We start from the raw sequence: 16,261 nt of genomic DNA, 5'->3' as shown, positions 1-16,261 counted from the left end.
AGAAAACACTCAACTCAGCTCTAACTGGTTTAAACTAATTCATATTCACAGTGGTGCATCAATCATGTCACTATACATTTTAAGAGAGTGGCTCAGTGGATACTGGGCTATTTTATGTTTTCTTAATCACATGTCACTGTAGGCACACACTCCTGCCTTTGGTCATAGTTAAAATGAGCTACATAATGAGGAATATTCCAGGTCAGTGCAACTCTGCATGTTAAATAAAATTATTCTGCTTTCTACTTTGTGATTTCAACCAGACAGCTTTTTGGAGTTCTTGGCAAAAAAGGTAAAGAAGGGTTAAATGATTTCACTACAGGTTTAAAACACACTGTTATTCCCAGGACTTTACAGGATGTAACTGTAATATTTCACAATCAACTAAAAAAAAAAGTAATGCAGCTATTTAATTTATTGTAAATGTATGGCCAAACATTTTACAGTGTATCTATATCAGTGTATCATTTTTACAGTAGTTTATTGTGAAATAATACAGTTACATTCTGTAAAATCCTGGAAATAATCAAAGCATCTTCATATCTATACCAGTGTATCATTTTTCAGTTGCTTATTGTGGAATAACAGTTACATCCTGAATAATCCCGGAAATAATCACAGCAACTTTGTGCACTGTTAATGATTTCCGTGGATTTGTCAGGATATAACTGTAATATATCACAATTAAGTACCATAAAATGATACAGTAATTTACTGCAACAGAAATGCAACTGGTAGCCATCAATTTACTGAATGTGGAACATTTTACAGTACAGTGTTGGCGTAACACGTTACATTTTACATTAATATATCATTTTTAAGAAGTAACAAAGTACTACAATGCATTAACAACAGAATTCTACATAATATTATTACATTTACAATGTGTTCAGCCTATTTGTCCTCTTTTTTTTTTTTATCCACACTGCACCACCAGAAAAAATATCCCTGCAAGGCCTGCCCTTCCCTGTGCCAAAGGCTTTTTCGTTGTTTTGTTTGTTTTTAAAAAGCTCATGGTTGTTTGTTCTACATCAGGAGTGTCCAAAATCATTTGAATTGCTCATGGCTTGGTTGCTAAAGCGGGCACCCCATGTACAGAGGTTGTGTCCTCACCGCAGCAGCTGCGGGTTTGATTCCGGCCTTGGCCCTTTGCTGTATGTCATCCTCTCTCTCTCTGTCCCCCTTTCATACTTAAGCTGTCCTATAAAATGAAGGCCAAAAAATTATCTTAAATAAAAGGAAAAAAAGAAAACCTATGGGGTTCATCTCCATGAACATTCTTGTTAAATTGAAGCCGGTCGAACTGCTGTACAGTAAATGTTTCTTGGATTTCAAAAGGCTGTAGTGTAAGGCCGCAAAAGGTTCAACAAAGATTTCCAGAGGCAGTGGGCAGTAAAATACATATCTTCACACAGACGACTGAGTAATAACAATAATAGTGATAAGAACCCAAATAATAGCAGTCTTTATATTTTACAGTGTGTGTTCCTGTGTGTGTGTTTGTGTGTGTGTGTCTCAAGGGAAAACAAACTTCCCCTATAGTGAGTGGACCTTATAATACACAGCATTTTTAAACTTTAATAACTGTTCTTTCATGATGGTATCTACGCTTCCATTCTCTCCTCGCTACCAAACTGTACGGTGTGACATTGAAATATCGTTTCAGCCTAGTGAAAGATTCACAAAGAAATTTCATGATGGCAGGTTGTGGTAGCATGGGTCAATGCTATTCAGACCTTCTGTGGTTTCCTGTGGATAAGCAATGCACAATGGATGTAATGAAAAACATTCATCCTTGCAAAACTGTATGAGGATGCAGCGTGCTGTGCGGTACATTAGACAATAGTTTGTGTTATAAAAAAAACACATCTAAATGTCCTGTAGCCAACGTCATTGTTTCTCATTTACAAGGCTCTTCATGTGCAACGCATTCTTTTTCAGCATAATAAAAAAAAACTACCTGAAATGAACGTCAAATACATGAAGTAAATGCAGCTAAGTGCAAGCATTTGAGTAGGACTGCATTCTGAATTTCAGGATTATATGAGTGATTATATGAGTGATTATATTCAGCAGAAGCTTCCTGAAAAATGTGTCTTTTTCACTATAGAAAAGCTGATTTTGTACTTTCACTGGAATTAACACATACTTAAAATACCACATGTATAAATTGAGATAAAAAAACAGATATTTTAATCTTGTTTACATAGTAGAGCTGAAGCCAAAAACATCTGTGGGCCAATTTACACAAGCTTTGTCTTCAATGAGCTCGCAGTGAGAGGAGTTCACAGGGAGGATGGAGAAGGCACACAGAGAAGTTGTTTTCCCTGTTGCTACCTTTGAAATGCTCTAGGGTCAACTGCTGCGAAGTAAAGAAGCAGTGAACACGATCAAGGAATTGAGGTGTCAACAAGCATGTTTTAAGCTTTAGAGGGTGATGTACAGAGCGTGAACAGCTCCTCTTCATATCCTCCTGGAAGATTACATAATTTCCAAAATGCTGATGAGCAGCTCTTGCTTTCATGGTTATAAATGGCCTGGGATATTAAAATGAACACCTCCATCCTAAAAATCTATTTACTGTATGCTGATGTGAAAGAATCCCAAAAGTGAAATGAATGTATTCCCCATCTCTCATAATAACAGTACAGTGGCATTAATGAACAAAGCGTCTGGTCCCTCCGTCTGTCCCTTTCAGCTAGAAAAAACAGCAGATTCAACCAAAGAGATTAGAGATTTTATTAAAACCTCAGAGGAATGTGTGTTGCATTGGTTAGCAAGATATTTCAAAGACTACCTCCCACAAATTTCAGCTAATTTGTATTACAGTTAACACAAATGCCATGTTAAAAACTTTATGCATCATAAACTAACCAGTCAGAAGGTTTTTATGGCTGTAGAGCAACAGTGTGTAAGTGTTTTCTAGATCCCTCGCAGGGCATTTGCTCTCCGACAAATCAATCCAGGCTACTGCTAATGTCTTCTCATGGCTACTCCACACAAGCCCTTTTCAAAGACTTACTGCGTGTATGTTGTTACTTCTTTTCCTCTTTCTCCCACCTTTGGTTTACTAAGTGTAGGCAGTGCCACTCCAGTTCTTCTCCTGAGCTTACAGTACTGCATATAATTGCCCAACCACAGGCAAGCGTGAGTGTACTGAATATCTCTGCGAGATGCAAACCTCAGTATGTTGACTCTTTTCACATCACATTTAACAGCCTTCACCAGGTTCTCTCATATAGCAGCATCTTTACCTTCAAGATCGTCTGAGACCAGCCACATGAGCTGCTGATGCAGCACATAGAGAAACTCCAACTAATGTCATCTCAACAGTCTCAGGAGGTCTCATCTGCATGCTTCTCATCTGCATGCTTGTCATCTTCAACAGTAGTTCATCCTCGTAACCAACTTGTGTGCTGTCACAGATGAATCCCGGTTCACACTGCACCGGAAAGTATGTATTGCGTCATTTGGGCAAGCATTTTTTTTTAATGTCACAGCACCCCATGGTGGTGGTGGGGTTATTGTATGGGTTGGCAGAACGAACACGGATGCAATTTACTGATGGCAATTCAAATGCACAGAGATACCATGATGAGATCCTGAGACACATCCTCATGCCATTCCTCCACTGCCGTGACCTCATGTTGCAGTATGATAATGCATGGCCCCATGCTTCCAGAATCTGTACACAATTCCTGAAGGCTGAAAACAGTCCAGTTCTTGCATGGCCTGCATACTCACCAGACCCAATGAGCACGTTTGGGATGCTCTGGATCAGTGTGTATGACAGCATGCTCCAATTCTTGCCAACATCTAACAGCTTCACACAGCCGTTGAAGAGGAGTTTGCCAACATTCCTTAGGCCACAATCAACAACCTAAAGGGATGTGCAGAAGGGGTGTGCTTACAAGATATTGGCTGATTCTTTGTGGTATTTTTGACCAAAAAAAGTATTGCATGCATATGTATGCATTTCTGTAGCCCTAGTAGGGTGAAATAATGTCTTTTTCAAGGTAATATTTCACATTTTAAAGTGGTATTCTGTTGTGACCATCCAAGGGCACATAATTCAACAAATAGTGTCATAATTATGCTGTATAATCAGCATCTTGATATGCCACAGCTGTCAGGTGCATGGATTATCAAGGAAAAGGAAAAGTGCTCATTATATAACATGGAATTAAAAAAAATGCAACCTAAAGTTTGGATAAATAAGTCCTTTTTGTGCATAAAAAAAATCGCGGACGTTTAATTTAAATTCCTGTTGTTCAGTATAGATCATACATCTGCCAATGTAGCATCTCAAAATGTATGAAATTGTTTAGGTAAAAGCTGTGTTGTTCATATGGATGTTTGATGGTTAATAAATGTTACTATTTTCAGACTGATTTACTTATGATTAAACCAAAAGCTGTTTGCTTTGTCTTATTTAAGGTCTCTGCATCGTAAATTGACTACCAAAGTCATACTATAAATGCCTATCTTTTTTTCTGTAATATCAACATAACAGCACAGAATTTTATATTTTTTCATCTATTAATCTCAAGGAGACAGAGGCAGCCCAGTCACCGGAAATAAATGCTGGCACTGCTTGTTTCTGCAGTCCACAGATACATTATATTTGGACATTCATATGTATCAAAGCAATGAATCTAAAGTGACTTAGGTCTGATTACAGGTATATGATCTGACCTAGAGGAGACCTCTGCCAAGCTGCAAACAATTGCAGATCATCATGAAACAGGAAAATCTGTTTTTTTGGCAAGACATTACTCTCTTTCCAGTGGCGTTTGTGCCACCAAAAGTGGGTATTTTAAGCCAAAATATGATCTTTTCCTAACCATGACCAAGCGTTTTTTTGGGGCTTTATAATACTACATATTAACTATATTGCTTAAACCCACATTCAATACATCTGCTGCATCTTTGGTTTTTTACAGGGGATTCATGACCCCTCAAGAGTCTTTAGAGTTACTGCAGAGAGGGCCAAATGATCTCTTTATAAATTTTATAAAGTTTTATTTATTTCATGTTTAATTAAAATATGTCTGAAAATACACATTGACATAAATTAAACACATAATTAGCAAAGATAAATCAGATTTTATAAATCCTATTTAATTTACAGTATAAACAATTTATAAAAGCCTCAACTGCTATCCATTTATCTTTACCCAACTATGTAAGCTAGCAAATGCTAAATCACAGTGCAGCACCTTACTTTCACATATTGATCAGTTAGCTGTATGATTTTGTCAATTTACTGACATTCGAGGCGCCCACTTGCTCCGTTGGTCGAGAGGGCCCCCCATGTACAGAGGCTACATGTTTGCCGCATCCACAGGTTCAATTCCAACATTCATTTTGCAACGTCTTTAGCAAAAGACTCTAAAATACTGTCCATCTCAGGAAACCACCACTGAGAGTGCAGAGGGTGATGGGAACGCACCTATCGATGCTAAAACTGCTGCTGACTTAGCAGCTAAAAGGCAAGTGTGAAAGAGAAAAGACCAGAAAATTTTCAGAAAACGCTCTCAAGTGCAACTCAGTTTTATATAATAATAGTCAATGCTAATTTATGTATACAGCACATTTCATACCCAAAGACAACCCAAAGTGCTTTACAGGTTAGTCTAGTCAAAGTTCATTGTAGCCAACCACAAACACACCCCACAGGGTTGTACAAATAGCAAATTCAATTAGGTTTTAATTAAAATTTGATCTAAAAAGTCCAATATCACAAATCACAATTAGTTTCAGAGGTCTTTCCTCTGTCCCTGGACCCTCACAGCAAATAAAGAGAAACTCCACCACAAAAGTAGGGGGTCTCTGTCCGCCAGTCTTTGAGCTAAGGGGTTCTTGGTCTGAAAATCATTAAGGACGACTGCTCTACCTAATATTGTGCAAATTTTACATATCCCTGGTTTGCAGAATCATGCAATGCCAACATTTACTTTGGCGTTTGGGTTGCAGCCAGTTAGAAGGAAGATAGTCGGGGTTATTTAATGAGCAGAAAAAAATAGTCTGTTACATCAACTTACATTTTAAACTGTGAAACTGCAGGAAACAAATCTCAAGGTATGTTTGCAAGGTCAACCATTCAATTGAAGACCTAGTTCAAGCAAATGAGATGATGCCTTTGTTTATCACGGCACGTTGGAGAATGTGCTGGAAGAGCAAAAATGAGAGGATGGGTATGTAAACACACATTACTAGTACAAAGAGGCAGCTGCGATGAGCCTCTGTTTCCGTCCTGTCTATGGCCCACTGGGCACAAGGCAATTTCTTTTCTTCTTTTGACTTCTCTCAGGTGTACCTGGATGTTTTATTGCCTCACACTGATATTGCTCAAGGACAAAAAAAGAGTGCCAGATAAAAAAAATGAGCTTGTGTAGACACTGAACTGTAACATGCTCATTACCGTCTTCCTCCATTTGCTTATGTCAAACATACAAGCTGATTTAAGACAAAAAGAAAAATATGGAGGGGAGAGAGATTAAGTTAGACATGTACGCCTTAGCAGAACATGGTGGAAATCAGTGTGAGTGGTCAAACACGCAAAGAGGTCAGCACTTAACACATCCCTGTGGGAAAAGCGAGAGCGCTTTTGCAATTGCTTTTTCATGAAGCTTTTTAATCAGAGAAATGGGGAGCAACATTAGATTAGCAGCTCTGCAACATGAAAGCAGCAGTCAGCGACACACACCTGAAGCACCCCGTCATCAAACTCAATTACACAAAGTCATGCAATGCTACTGCTATTTAACTTTTAGATTAAAGTATCAGAGCATTTATGCAGATCTAGCACTGTGTATTTTCCACCATACTCCGTCCAGACATTCAAATGTGCCACACCAACACAATCCTAACAATGGGAGCTGACGGTGCTGAGAAGGAAATAGATGAAAATTAGCAAAACATCCAAGTATGCACTTTCATCATAGAAACAGTACTTTAATCTCAGCAAAGATGATGTTTATGCTAGCTATGCCTCCACCCACTTTTCATCTTATTAGCTCAGATGGAGATTTTTTGAGAGCGAGATCTGAAAAAGGGGCTCTCACAGAGAGACGTAAAAACACTGCACATCAAAAGGAGGGATTCGACAACTTATTTGACAAATCATCCAGGTAACAGCTTGCAACTGCGCCGTCTCTCTGAGAGAAAGTGGTTTATATGTAAACATACACGTTTCCAAACATGAGTCATAATTATTCTGAGGGTAATTTTTTTTTTTCTGTGAGCTGAGTGACTCGAGTACTGTAGCTGCTAGACATCATCTGTTTGAGGCAAATTCATCTTTGTGACAAACGACAGCAGAGTCTCCTAAACTTTTTTGATTTGTGTAATATTTTGATGAATTTCCAGTCTAGCGTTTGAAATAAATGGGCAGAGGGGAGAAATTTCCGGCCGAAGTTACAGGTGACAGTCTCTTGCATCAGAGAAAATGTGCAGCAAGTGCTGCTTCAAACATTTTTTTCACCATTTTTACAGAAATTTATGATATGTATGTATCATTCTGATAATAAATCTAGATCCTTTTCATTTGTTCCTGTCAGCCACCGCACCATCTTTCATGCCAGCAACTGTATATCCCAGAACTTAATCTTTCCTCCACATTTGTCATTCTTTTTAATAAGAATCCCCACATCCATATTGTCTGTTTGATGTGCCACACAGTATGAGGGGCTTGCAGGATGTGAGAATTGAAAGGGAAAAGTTAACATTCACAGATGAGGACACACTATTGTTCAAATTTGCAAATTCATCACAAGAGCGCTCTGATAAGCTTCTACGGAAAAATATATACGACTGAGATACTTACAGGGCCAATAATGGCTTCTTGGTTGGAAACTATAAAGGGAAAAAAAATGTATTTCAAATAACCTTTATCTTTCACTGTCAAAACTGAGACACAGTTAATCCTTTGAAGTGTAAAATTTCCCTTAGAGTGTAAACAACTCTCTCCCATCCATGACGTTTACCTCTCCTCTTTGTGCTTGCAATTTTCTACATGAATAAAGAAGCCGCTCCTTTCTCCCACTGGCTAGACCCGGACTGAAGTGCAATCTGTTATAATATCAACTCAAGCCCCCGTTGGCAAGCATCATTAGCCTCCGCTCTTTCTTGCATATTTAGTGCTGGCACCATCCATGTGGCAATAGACGGCATTACAATTGATTCTGCACAGCTAGATGATTAGTGCTCAGAGTGTGATACTTTTCTTTACAGTAAATTTCTGCTCTTATCTGACTATTAAAACCCCCAAAATTCAATTATCACTAAAAGGATCTTCTCTACTTATTAATGTGGACCGAACCAAATCCCCAGCTCTTAATATTCTCATTCAAGGTTTTATCCTGTGCTTGTTTTTTGACAAAAAGGGTTTTTTGCTTTTAAACAATCCTGTAGGATTTTAGTGAGGAAAGCTGTGTGTAAAAAGTGAAATGCCTCTTCCTCTGCCAGTCAGCTTAGTATCCTGATGCGGCTGCTAGCTGTGCACCTGGCACTACACTATAGGTAGGGAGGCTGGCTCAAGATTTCACACACATCCCTGTCATGAAAGATTGAGCATGTGGGAGTCATTGAAATGTATTCATGCTCACAATGTAGAGGAAGCACAGGGCCACAGTAATGGTTGTCAGGGGCTGGTATGCCTCAGTGAACTGAAGACGACATTTTCTGTCTCACTGGCTGCAGGGATGTTTGAGTTATATAACCCTGCAGGAGGCCACAGATGAGAATGTCACATGTGAGCCCTAATAAAATGCTACATTTAGTATGTGTGCCATGAGGAGCCTCACAAAACCAAAGCGATTAAATAAAAGCTATGTTTCTGTGTAGCCTCTTTAAGGGTTTGATCACTTTACAAACCACAAGGTGATGTTTTACGTTGCATGCCTCAACTCGCCCTGTTGTTGAGACTAAATTGATATGATGCATCAGGGAATGTTTAGAAATTGGACGTTTTTATTTTAAATGTTGCTAGAAGCTGGCGTATATCTTGACCTTGAGTGCAGTATTTTAGTCTATAAAAGCTCATCTGAAGTCTGTTTTTTTTCCCCCCAGACCAGCACAAACAGCCACGTTTGGTTGTGAGTGTTAAAGGGGACTCAGATAACAACACACCTTATCTTCTGCAGGATTCTACAACATCTCCGCTCGGGTTAGGGTGTCCTTTTCAGAGATGCAAATGCTGTGAATATGAGATGAGTGCATTTATGTGTGCTCCAATTACATTAATGAGGTAGAAAAACGCAAACAATGTCAACGGAAAGTTTGCTGAGGAGGGTTGTATAAAGGAAACGCTCCGCCATCCCGCTGAGGAGGAGACGCACGGTCCATATGAAGGATTTCTTTGCAAAGGTTTTTTTTGTTCTCTTTTTTCCATGAAGCTAATTACCATCATTTTATAACATCCAGGGCAGAATTTCAGTGTCAGTGCTGTTTGATAAAACAATGCATAGAGGTAACCTGACCTTGATCCACCCAATAACGGTGCGCCAAACTACAAAAAGGACAGCTCTAAGGGTAGTATGCTGTGCAGAATGTAAAGCACTGCAAGGCAATTTTACTAGGCTAAGAATCAATTCATCAACTGACAGAAAATTCATTGATAACAATTGTTGGTTGTTGAGACTTCCTAATCAGGAGATGACGCCTTGCAGCCAACACTTGTCTTTTTTCTGACATTTCATGAACTGAAAAAGACCAAACCAAAAATGATTCAATAGACAATTAAAATGATCATAATTATTGGTCCAAACAGTCCAGACAGAGTTTCATGCAGCTTTCATGCAATTTCAGCAGAAGGAAAACAACAAGGCGCATTTTTCTAAGATGGTTTCCCCCACTGCAGTAGAAAGACATGAATTGAAATTGGTGCTACAAGACTGGAGAAAATAGAGATAAAGGACCGTGGCATTCACTTTTGCTTAAGAGGTAGAATACCTTCAACTACCAGAATGCACTGTACCACACCGGACCAATGGGTAATCTAGGCACTGGTCTGATGAAGGGAAATTTACCATAGTTCATGGACACATACTACCCACATTGTTATGATACAAAGCTGGTTCAAAGTTGGCAATGTTTCCCTTTAAATCACAATCACATAGCCTAAATACCCTACTTTTCTTTGCTTTTAAATTTGCGTGTTGATATGGGATCATAATTAGCTGTTAATTCCAATAAACAGATATCTGCAAAGTATGCAGAATTTGTGGGGAACAGTACAAAATTTTGGTGTCAAAAGCGTTCTGGTTTCAGTTTGTAGTCTGAGGGGTGCTGACCAATCACATTTCAGTGGCAGGTAGTCTGTGTGGAGAGGCGGAGTGTATTGGCTGAAATCCAATATCAGAACCCATTGGCTGTTGTCTGATGATGATTTAAAATCTTACCACCCTTTTTGAAAATATTTATCTGAAGATATGTGTTTATAGTGATTTGCCGGACTGACCGGCATACTTTTTCTCAGTGGCCACTGGCCACTTACAATGTCACAGAAAAAAATCTCATGCTGCCCAAAATGCATTTTCTGCTTAGGTCACAATTACAAAGGAGAGATCTGTAAAAGTGCTGACAGGACACCTCCAAAAGAATCCAAACAAGATCAATTAAGACTCTTTCTATTATGACGTTATTATAAATGGTGACTTTCTTCAAAAAATACAGTTCAAATAATACTGTGTAGCATGACAATGGCAAGGCTGTGATTAGATTACGTGCAGTTTCTAACAGCAACTGCTTTATGCAAGAAGAAACAAGGAACATTATTGTCATCACTTAAGAACTATATAGCAGTGGTGATTGGGCTCACACAACAAAAAACCTAATGTCTTTGAAAAGGACATGGACAAGGAAAGTAAGTGATTGCTATGCTTGCTCTTAAAAGGAGCTTGTTCAACTTTTATTGTCTCATCAAAAACCTGAAAAAGGTGCTGTGTCCCAAATTAGAGCTGCATAATTTGAAGGCAAGGTGCACCTGCTGAAGCCAGACCCCTGAAAACAACAGATAAAAGTTTAGGCGCGTTCAATAATGTGTTCTCTGTGACTTTGATTGGTTCTTCCTCAGTCACAGCAAAAAACAGTCAGGGCTCTTGATTTGAAATGCTTCAAAATGTAGGTCTTTGACAAATAAAAGCATGGGAGCCCCTGAACTACCAGTTACAGATATTTCAAAGAGCTATTTTCTCCAAAGCCTTAATGTGTTACCCAGTATGAGTTACAGCTTGTAAGTGATATGAATGTCATTTATCACAAATAAAAGGTTTGCGGTTGGCGTGCGCTGCATAAATACTCTTTTGCAGTTTTGTGGTATTCTCTAAAACTTTTAAAGGGTAAAGTCCAAATGACATAAAACCACTTTTGTGAACTCAAAAAGTTGTGACACATTTCATAATTTCCTTGCTCTGCGCTCTTATCTCTTCGAATTGCAGCTGATAAAGTGAAGCAGAGGTTAAAGTCCTGACAATCAACTTAAATATTTTGCTGTTTTTATCCACATTGCTTCAACAGTTAAGAACTTGTTTCACTTTATTTACCCAGCGCCGTCATCTCAACATGTCACACAAAAAGTTTATTTTAAATACAGCCTCTCTGCAGCCAGTGAAGGGGAACGCAAGTCGATTTCTGAATCTTCCTGTTGTTCATTTTGCCTAACAGTCAAGATATTAATTGCAATCTTGAATTCTCTCCGAAAGCAGAAACCCAGACAGCTGCTTTGTGACTCAAACCTGTGATACCATCAGACTTTAAAAGCTGACTTGCTCATTAGAAAATAAAATTGCACATATTTTTTTAAAGTGACTGCAAGAATGCAGAGGGCAGATTCTGGGAATGGGGGAACATTTATTTGATGCAAAAAACACTAAATCATTCGTGTCATTTTCAACTTTTCAACTGCAAAATCCAGCATACCCTGACAGAACGTTTAGTATGATATCATACAAATTAGTGCCCACAAATAGCAGTATGTCCTTGACTTAGAGTTAAGTAGTTTATGTAAAGTTATAAAGGTTGGGTTTAGGCAAGTAAAGTTACTATGGTTAGGCTTAGGAAAAGAAATATGGCGAGGAAATACCTTAATATGACTCAAAGTTTATACTAGTCCAATCACGTATCTCCAGGGGAAAGTCGGCATTTTTGTGACCAATTCACCAACCCAATGTGCCACCTTAGAAGACCGCTCAGGACTGCTTCCTTTTCTACTCCCACATGATTGTCACATGATTGCAGCCTTTTGAAATACATGGAATATGTACGAATTTAGGTGCAATACTTTTCGTAGGAAAATGTCCTTACGGTTTATGAGAACAGCACGCAAAATCATTCCAAACAACATATTCTCATAGTGGAAATCATCCACTGGGATAAAATCCAGAGCATGAAATCAGATGAATCTTAGTGACAAGACTAAAATGGTTATTCATTCCAAAAACATCCCAGCAGGATATCTCAAAATCTTAAATTGTAACACTTTGCTTTAACAAGTTTTGTTGACATTTGTTGGCAAATTGTTCCCTCTTTCCAGTTTTATTCAGGCATTACAGGCTACAATTTTCTGCTACGGGTGTTGGAAGTATACATTTATTACACCACACTATATTTTTTTGGTGCAAAGACCCAATTTTGTACAAGGCACCACGATCCAAATCAATGCAATAACTGTTGCTGCTCTGAGCCCACTCGCATTGTCAATGTTAAAAATGCAGTGTGGAGAACAAATAAAAAGGCCGGCCTGCTCTGGGTGTCACATCTGAAAGCAAAGTTAGAGCAGAGCTTAAGTGAGACGATTCCCAGGTGAGAGGGCCAAATTATGAAATCCATTCACTTTCAAACTAACTGTTGGACATACCTGACATGAAGTGATCAGGTGAAAACCTTCTGCAGAGCGACATGGAACATTTTCAGGCTTTAAACTAAGGCATTGCAGTGCCAAGTCTCATAAAAATCACCCACTTCTCTCCAATATTTCAACATTTTCCATTGTGTAATCAGTGAATTTTAGCACCTGTCCTCAAGATGCTTGTTTTAAACTCCTAAAATGTTACGACCTCAACTTGCTGTGATGAAAACATTTACAGTTAAAACAACAATTAAAATGTCCTAAAATTAAACCAGAGTCAAAACAGAGAGGTGCAAGGTGAATGAATGAATGATAAATGAATTAATATAAAGAACGCCGCCACCTGAATTCATTCATTTAATTTACAGGAGCCTGCAGCTGACATTTTTCATATCACACCAAGTGATGCCATAATTACACAGATGTCATTACAGCACATTCACCGACAATTAAAGTGAAAGAGAGTAGAAATAAATTACCCCTCTCGTCATTTCTATTGTGCCATGCAGAGTGGATGTATGATGGGAAAAGCTGCACGGAAAGGTGGGGCAATACTTAAATACAGCAGACCTGCACTTGAGATTTCAGGCCCCTTAGACCAACTTGTGTGCTAAACTTTTTCAACTGATGACTCCACTAAAGTGTCTAAAGAGTAGAACTATTGATTTGTGTTCACCATCCAAACGGATTTAAATCTTTAATTAGCTCAGTGGCATGTGGCCAAATGTAAATTAGACATCTGACTTGTGATTGTGTCAGGATGTTGATGAAAGGTCCCAGCATTGGCTTCTGGCGGAAACAGCATTGTCTTTGGTGAAAATAAATCTGATTACCGAAATTGAATTGTAGGTAGTGTGTGTGTATGCGTGTGAGGGAGCGAGAGGAAGGAAGAGAGACTCAAATGCAATCTAATGCACTAATGCAAATCTAATGCCACTAAAAGCTGATTCATTGCTTATCTTGACTGTAATTTTTTAAATCTTAACTCCAGAAAATACATTTGATCCAGTCTGGGGTTTAACATCATCTCAAATAAATAATGCTTCCAACAAAATAACCCACTCAGCCATGACTGGCTCACTGATATGTTACTTCCTATTGGCTGAGCTGACTAAAGGCTGTTAACTCGCATATTCAAAATGCCACCCATGTGGCAGGAACAAGTCACAGTACAAAAGATGCAGGAGACACAGAAGTAGTGACATAAATAGCTTAAGGCCATGATGTCAGAACAAGAGGTTGTATCTGTTTGTAATCCAAAATGTGCACATGTACATGAGCGCTTATGCGACATGCATGACACACAATTATTTCTCATTTGTGTATTTTTCTAAACGCAGAAATATTAGCTGAAATATTTTAACACCACAGGATCACAAATAAAAAGGTGAAGAATGCCAACAGTGATTTACACCCTGCGCAGAGACAACACCTGTCAACAAACTGACAAGATGCAACTGGCAAATAAATGTTACTGTGACACACTATTAAACTACTTTACAAAACTAAGTGTTGTTGTGGCATGAAAAAACAGAGCCAGCCTCTCAGCCCATTTAATCAAATCCCAAACCCTCAGAGGCTTAATAAATGTCCCTGCCAAGTTTCATAAATGGGGGATCAATTATAATTGATTTCAAAGTCTGATACATTTATTAAAGTGACATCCATTTATTCACGTGCTTACCTGTTGTGCCATCAGCCCCTGTTTGCAGTCACCGGGAGAATGAGCTCAACAGCTCATACTTTATTCAAAGTATCACTTTGAGATTTTTCGTCACATTGAAATAATTGCTACATCACCGGGGCGGATTCAATACACACAGAGCAACACTTCATTTCTCACACTGGTCAGCCGATGAGACGTTTCTATAATTTGTTAACTACACGATATGTGCTATTGAGTGTGCAACAGGCGGATAAGGAACAGAATTTCCCTTAAGAGCAGAATAAATTAGTTCCAGGGTTTTACCTCCTGTCACATTATGTGACATCCCCTGCATATGAAACCTGCCACTCAGCAGAGCAGGGGACCAGCTGAGATTATCTGATCTCAAAAAAACGACGTCGCCAACATGCTGGGATCAGCCATGAGTGTAGAGGGCTCCTCCGTGCCTGACTGGTAGAGGTTTGTTTTCTTACTTCAAAGTCACGTCCATCGAGTCAACAAATGTGTCTGTGCAAGCCTTTACAGTAGAGTCACGTTCTGCCTCTGTTCCCCTCTTAAGCCACATTCCCACTTCCTCAGAGAGTATTACCGAGCAAAAAAGAGAAGAAGTCATGGCCTCATATCGAGTCATATCATTGAGATACAATACGGTGAAATCTGGTCTGCACTTGCTGAAAGGCTCAATAGCTGGCACACTACCATAAAACATGGGGATAATTGATTTGTTTCACTGAGATGACTGCTGTCGACCTCATATCCTATACGCAAAATAAAGATATGATTGAAAATTACAGTCATGCAACTATTAAAAAGGAAAACACCTGCTTCATTTAAGCTTAGCAAGCGGCAACCTCTGGGACTGAAAAAATAAGTCAATATGGAAGTGCCAAAAACTGCATTTCTTCAAATGTCCATTTGAGGCAGGCTCCAAAAGCAAGCCCAATTTTACCACAGAAATACATGTTTACAGCCTGGTAGTAAAAAAAAAAAAAAAAAAAAAAAAACAGTTTTGGTCTCAATAGCTTTTCTTATTCATTACAACTGTGCATGGGGTGAAGTTCTATATAACTCACCGGTTTACATTTTATTAAGGGTAAAAATCACTCATATTAAAGGGCGAGGCTGCTTTGAGTAACAGGTTGTCTGCTGATAGTGTCCTTTGCTTCTCAGATCCACCCATCTCCTCTCCACAGCTCCAGCCTCCCATCCAAATATGGTCACTTCTGGCTCCAAAACACCAAGATGACAACAGCCAAGTCAGTTTTTGTTTTTTGCATATCCATCCTAATAATAGTTAATGTTGATGCATAATGAATAATGTTGAATATTTTTTTCTTAATCTATGGGCCGTTTAAGATTTTTGGGGTAACAGACTGTTCAAACATCAATTTGACTGTCAATTATCATGGCAACTATTGACGCTTCGAAGCATTCAGGTCAGCCCTAACCATGACCGATAATGTTTTCCCCCTCAGATGGTAAGGCAAATTTGGATGCTAACTCAGCCACAAATCATCCTGCAGGCATGAGTAGTCTACTAGATAAAATAAAATTATGCCCCAGTGACATATTTCCCAAGAAAAATGATGTATTATAGCCCCTGGTCCGCCTACATGACAAACTGTACAGTGATATCACTCTGCTCAGCCGTCAGTCACATAAACCCTGACATCAGATCATCAGTGGTGACACACACAACTTTATTCATGCTCTGGCTAAAACAGAGGCAACTTAACTGGAATATG

At 38.8% G+C, this 16,261-nt stretch overlaps 1 long non-coding RNA gene across 4 annotated transcripts in view; it reads right to left on the bottom strand.

The window, feature by feature from the left end:
* Nucleotides 1-16,261, bottom strand: part of LOC148189430 (uncharacterized) — an 82,615-nt gene that overhangs the window by 48,822 nt on the left and 17,532 nt on the right. The gene's annotated exons all lie outside the window — the stretch shown is intronic.

This window comes from Plectropomus leopardus, chromosome 6 (genome assembly GCF_026936395.1).
Source record: "Plectropomus leopardus strain MGB_pleo_1.0 chromosome 6, ASM2693639v1, whole genome shotgun sequence".
Taxonomy (NCBI): Eukaryota; Metazoa; Chordata; class Actinopteri; order Perciformes; family Serranidae; genus Plectropomus; species Plectropomus leopardus.
Note: the sequence above shows the minus strand (reverse complement) of the source record. Positions and strands in the feature narration are given on the sequence as shown.